At 39.8% G+C, this 6753-nt stretch overlaps 1 pseudogene; it reads right to left on the bottom strand.

The window, feature by feature from the left end:
- Window positions 1-2726: 2726 nt before the first annotated feature.
- Window positions 2727-3968, bottom strand: LOC101591397 (annotated as a pseudogene).
- Between the last annotated feature and the right edge of the window lie 2785 nt (window positions 3969-6753).

The raw sequence follows: 6753 nt of genomic DNA, 5'->3' as shown, positions 1-6753 counted from the left end.
GGGGGGTTGCTAAGATCAGCAGAAGAGGGACCCGGGCCCTATATTTGCATTCTCCACATCCGGAGTGAACTTTCTGCTCTGTCCTTCACTAAAACAGTCCCGCAGGGACAGGAGCCACACTCCCAGCCCTGCTGGACAGCTCCCTCCTGTCTCCAGATGCTACTGCTCTGTAGAGCCCTGTTAAGGTAAAGGCCCCCTTCAGGGTTTGTGTAAAACAGATAAAAGTATCCTGTTCCTTAGACCTTTCTGCAGTTGTTCCTTTACTTCAGTCACTATTAATTCAGACATTGTACTGCGAATAACCACTACGAAGACAACAATATGCAATGTATTAATTATTGAATTTGTCCTACTAATTGGTTTTGAAACTGTCTCATTGCTACTTGTTCCTCAATAAAATTAATAAAAAATTAAATTAAATTAAAAAATAAAAATGTAAAAGTAAGCTATTTCATAGTCTCATATTAAGATTTTTTTTTACAAGTTTTGAGAGTTCAATTAAAAAAACAAACAGGATTCTCTTGCTTGTGCTTGGTGCTGCTTCAAAATATCCCTGTACAAGATAGAGATCTGAAGGAATTGAGACAAAATTCTTAATATTACCAACTCTTGCTGATTGATGGAGTATATTTCTTTGAAATTGCACCTCAGGTTTAAATATAGTACTAAAATCAGAAAAAAATTAATTTTGAACTGACGGCATTTCATGTTAAAATAATTGAGGCCGGCCAGGTAGTTCAGCAGATTAAAGCTCTCACTTAGCCGGAGCTCAGTGGCTAGGGTTTCATCCCCGGCATGCCTTGCTGCCCCATCCCAGTGCCTTCAGAAACGGCAACTGAGACTGGCTGCGGTGGTTTGCACCTGTAACCCTAGCACTTGGGAGGCTGAAAACAAGAGTAACACTATGAGTTGATGTGTGTAGTGAGACCCTGTAGACCCTGTACTAAGTACAATAATAATGATAATAATAATAGGGATTTTATAAACCATGAAGCAAAGTAAGTTTTTATTATAAAAGAGGTACTTCATATATTATGAAATAGGCGCTTCACATATAATTTATGTGCTTTAAAATGTTTGTGGTCATCAGCGAAAGTACCTATTAGACAATTTGCTGACTTAGCCTAATTTTTAAAATTTGATCCTTATCTTTGTACTTAGAAAGTATTATTAATTAGTTTATATTTTTCATATATAGTTTTCATCAAAATGGCACATATTCAACTAATGCCATGTTGGACAGAGCTATAATAGGATATTTTTAGAGAAATACTGATTTTAATGAAATAGATTAAGGAAAATTAAGTATCTATTATTGTTTGGCCAAATAATTAGCAAAAACTTTTGAAACAAGGCATAGTTTTCTCCCCATAATTGGCACATACTTGTTATGTGTCTTACCATACTTACCATACTTTCCATACTTGTTAAGTGTCTTCACTTCCCAAAATAACTTTTAGTGAAAGCATTAACATAAAAATGGAAGTCTGAGATTTTTAAAAACTGTATAAAATCCCACAAACATTTTTAAGTAATTCCTTGTTCTACAAAATAGCACCAGCACGAAGAGTAAAAAAGATGTTAAAAGCCATTACTACAGAATTTCTGAAATGTAGCTTGTCTGACCTCCCAGCTCTCTAAAAAAAAATGTACTATGGAATAAAAAAGGGTTTTAAAATCTCTTGGGGGAGGATCAAGCTTCATGGCAGTTTCCCCACCATCTCTTAGATGCAGGGGCAATGTGAGAAATGTGCTTCTGCCTCTGGCTGTCACAGCTTTTTGAAGACAGATGAACAATTAGGGTTCTAGGCTTCTCACAGGGCCTGTATCCACAAAGGGTATGTCTTTTGGGAGGGGTAGGGTGGGCTTTTGTCTAAACTCCCTCCTTCCTTCAGGCCCCTCACAGAGGGAAGAGGTGAAGGTGGAACTTTCTACCTAATGCATGGCACCTTGTATGATATAATTCAGCAACCCTTTCCTGAGCTGAGGAGGGTCCTACTGCAGTCAGGGCCAGGGGTTTTGCGAGGGGTGGCCCTTGCCCTTGGATTTGTGAGGAAAAGTAGCTCTGAATGTGGTGAGGATGACATCATCCCTTCTGAAATCATCATCAAGGAAAACACTCTAAAAGCAGATTCCAATCCCTGTAGCAAGGCAGGGGAACATGCTGGGTAAAATTCAAGAAAGATACACACATCACTTCCTCTTCTGCTAGTCCTAAAAAAGACATCCTGGGCCTTTAACATGTCCCTTAACTATGTGTCTACAATTGAATACTCCTGTAATCATGGAGTTGCAGACATCTCTAAAAAGTTTTATGATAACTGCATCAGCTTATTTTGCAGTATTTCCTGAGTCTGATAGAGTGGCCAGCACTGTAGTTCTGGTATCTTAGCTCTCATTTCTGTGTGGTGTACCCAAGAGAGGGGAAAGAAAACATCTTACTACCCACTTCAAGTTTTAAATTTTTAGAAGAAACCTGAGCACCATGACTGGCTGCTCTGAGTAGCCAGGTCTGGACTGTGCACATGGAGGCAGCACCTTGGGCTCTCCCTGCCTGTTTTGGTCAGGTGGTTCTGCTCAAACTGAGCAGGAGAGAACTCAGGTATAGTGAGACCCCACATGGTGAACTGAGGAAGGCTGAGCTGAAGGCAGTACCTTCAAGGATCAGAAGGCTTCTGTGGCCCTGGCTCTGCCCACAAGCCCGAGTGCCACAGGTCTGGGCAGAACTATTCACATACAAAATAGTCCTTCAAAGGGACGAGGGGGTGTCTGATGACTGGCACACTCCAGCCCTCTCGAGCAGCTTCTGGCGGGCACCAGGACCCATAGTGGACATGTCCCTGTAGTGTACAGGAAAGCCGAAGATCCTCTCGAGCTCACTTAGTGCACCACAAAACATTTTCTTTGCCACTCATGACAACAGGAAGAAGTTGGATCTTCCTGTCTGATCGAGTTTGACAGGGCGGTTATTGTCTGTATTTTCTTTATGTTTGCTGTCCTACTGAATTCCAAGCAGTCTTGCAGCTCGAGTTCATCATTCTTTGATGCTTTCACAGGCTTGTCCATCACAGGTTAGTTCCCCCAGAAGTATCAAGGTCTGCGAGTAGCAGAGACCTTGATGGCATCAACCATCACTGGATTACCTTCCAGGAAGTATGAAATGTCCCTTTTGTCGCCCACCTTCATGGCTACCACATTCTCAAACCTCCAAAAGGATGACCTGTCATTCCCATCCTTGGGGTACGGGTAACTCAGCAGGTGGTAGGACTCAGAGAAGAGTCGGCCAGTGTCCTCATACAGGCTTTCCTGGCTGGGTTCACATTAGAGAGATCATTGTGTAGGCTTCCACCAATGACCAATTCATACGGGCCCCATTCTCTAATATTTTTCTTTTGATGTTCCTGACATCTTGCAAGTATTTAACATTCCCCTCATGCTTTACTATTTCGACAGCGATGGATTTGTCACATGTTTCCGAAGGGACATACTTCTCCACTTTAATGCCCCGTTCTTTGAGCACTAAGCAGCCTGTCGTGACTCTGACAATCAGTGAGAGGTCTTGAATGGGTCTCCTTCGGGCAGTAGGAATTGCTGGGTATAACTTCAGGGCCTCATAACCAAGGCCCGAATCGCTGGTGAAGAAGTCCTGCAGGCGCACATCCCAGTCCTTCCTGCGTCGCAGAACACTGGGAGAGGCACGTGTGGCAGCTCACAGTGCAGTAGGGCTGGCAGCCTTCATCATCATACGCGTAGAACAGCCCCAAGAAGCGAGCCCGGCACGTCTGACAGAGCCCACCTGCAAAGAGTGGGTGGAAAGACACAGGGCTCTTCCTAACGCAGGACAAGCAGCTGTCCTCCAGACTGCTCTTGTTGCTGAGCACGTGGAAGCCATTTATTTGCTCTCGGTTCTGATCTTTGTCTCCGCGGTCTTTGCCATTGTTACAGCAATTGGTCTGCAGGCGTTTGGGTTATTACAGGATTTGACGGACATAATTTGTTGTTTTTCCCTCAGCAATAATTCATTTCATCAGAATATATGATTCATTAACACTAAAAGATTTGAAATTATCAATATTATTTTATAATTTAAGTATTATGTAAATGGAATGTATTTCCTTTAATTACCATTAGAGTTTTATCCAACTTTTCTGCTTTGAGTAATAAGACTTATGAAAAGTCTGAATTTATAGTAAGAAAGTTTTTTATCAAATTCAAACTTTAGACTATGAAGATTTTTTTTTCTTTTTTTTATGTATTTAGTACAGGGTCTCACTATGTAGATTGGACTTGTAGTGGTTCTCTTGCTTCCAGCCTCCCAAGTGCTGGGATTGCAGGCACAGGCCACCACACCCAGTCTCAATCACCACCTCAGTGCATCCCGGGGTGGGGCAGACATGGCACATGCTTTAGTTCACTAAGTTGTCTGGCTGGCCCAAGAATATGAAGATTTTGCTGATGAAATATTTGTCTACATATTATATCTACATTCAAAATTTAATTTTCTTTTTACAAAAAGCTATAATTAAAGTTAAATATCTTTTATTTTGACTCTTCAATGGTTTAAATGTTACAATTATTGCCAGTGTAGAACTAAGACCTACAGGACCAAAAAAAAAAAAAAAAAAAAAAAAAAAAAAAAAAAAAATCCTGAAGAATTCTGAAAATCAATCAGTCATTATTATAAGCCTGGTAGGATTTTTTTTTTTTCTGTATTTAGGACTGGGTCTACAGGGTCTACAGGGTCTCACTACAAAGAACAGACTCATAGAGATTCTCCTGTTTTCAGCCTCACAAGTGCTGGGATTACAGGCATCTGCCACCATGCCCAGGTTCAACTGCCATCTCAGCATGCCCTGTGGGAGGGGCTGGCAGGGCACGCTGGAGATCCAACCCCGGCTACTGCGCTCTCACTAAGCAGGCACTTTAGTCTGCTGAGCTAACAGGCAATCTCTCAAACCTGGTAGGATTGTTACGCACTTCTCAGGTAAAGAAATACAAACAACAAATAAATATATCAAACAATGTTCAACATCATTGATCATTCAAGAGATGAAAATTAAAAAAAAAAACATTGACTCCTGATTAATGAAGCCTCCCACAAAGAAAACTTAGTTGTCAAAACTAGATTATCAAGATCATTTGACTTTGAAAACTATTATCTAGTAAAGTAAGTAGCTGTCAGTCATTCTAAAAAGTCTACGTTATTAGTTCAACTGAAACAAGATTGTCAAGAACAGAAAAAAGAAACATGATGGCAACCTAAGTAACGTTTCTTTAATATTGTTCCCCACATGGAATGGCAAATTTTATAGTAAGCACTTTTCATTGTAAGTCAAACCTTCAACTGTGGTATCCCAGACTTTTAAAAACTAGAGTGATGAGAATTATTATTAATACCAATTTTGAGGGCAGCTATTTGGCAAACATTAAGAGACATATACTGAGTCATGTTGAAGTAAAAAGGAAAAAGGACATAAAGTGTCAACATTGATTTTAATGCTATCAACAAAAATATTGCAATAATATTAATTTATTATTTTCATTCATTTTTGCTGGAGGTTTCATTACTATAGCTAAAAGTACTTTAATGTATATGTTTTCTATGATTTAAAAATGCAAGTTGTTGCAAAATAAATGAGGGAGCTGAGTTTTCACCATATACATGACATTAAACATTGAATTTTTAGTAAGCAGAATTAACAAGTTTGTTGAGAAAGAGGATTTTCTTAAAACTGTATAACTGTTCCTAGCAAGCCTAGTAGCCATTAAAAAGTATGGCTCTGTTTAGTAACTACATTTATGATTTAAAACATTGTTGCAAATTAGAAATCCATTTTAAAATTATACTGAGTATGAAAAAGAAAAAATCAAGTCCTGCTAATACTATAAACTTGAAGAAAATGTTGCATGGTTCTACTCTATTCTGTGATACATAAAATGATAACAAAATTAATAGAATTTCAAACTTACTATAAAGATTAAATAGAAAGCATATATAACTTACTTCCCAACACTCTCAGGACAGTTTTTCCACATTTTCTCAATGTTTTTGGATTACCACAGTAATCCAAAATAGTGGGCTTACATCCCTCTAGCTCACTATTAAAACTCAATAGTGGGCTAGAGGGATATCTCCACGGCATAAGCACCTGCCTGGTAAGGGCAAGGTTCCGAGTTCAAGCCCTGGTACCACATGCAGCGCAGGCTCCAGAGACCCAAGTGTGCTGTACGGCCCAGAACCAGGCGGGGTGGCACCCGCCTCTAATCCTACAGCTGATGAGACTGAGACAGGAGGATCACTGTGTAGGAGACTATGTGTCAATAAAATAAAAACTCAGTAGTTTTTGTATTAACTTTAGTCTCTTCATTTTTAACAATAATTACTTCATGGCATTCTAGTTTCCCTCTATAAATTTATAGTGTCACAATAACTTGGCATAAATCTCATCCAATTATTTGGGACATTATTATTTATGTATTTATTATGTATTTGGTACAGAGTCTCACTCTGCAGCTCAGACTAGTAGTGATCGTCCTGTTTTCAGCCTCCCTTGTGCTGGGATTACAGGCATGTGCCACTATGCCTGGACTGCATCGCTGGCTCAGTGGGCACGAGGGCTTGGCCGGTATAGCCTGTGGTGATGCAGATTGCATCCCATTTCCTGTGCTTGTGTAAGCAGACACTTAGTCTCCTGAGCTATCTCATCGGCCAAAGACATTAATTTTTAACAGTTTTTCTGATGTAAAAAAAAA

Source organism: Octodon degus, unplaced genomic scaffold (genome assembly GCF_000260255.1).
Source record: "Octodon degus isolate 3935 unplaced genomic scaffold, OctDeg1.0 scaffold00068, whole genome shotgun sequence".
In the NCBI taxonomy this organism is placed as follows: domain Eukaryota; kingdom Metazoa; phylum Chordata; class Mammalia; order Rodentia; family Octodontidae; genus Octodon; species Octodon degus.
The sequence above is the reverse complement of the archived record's forward strand: the minus strand, read 5'-3'. Positions and strand labels throughout refer to the sequence as shown.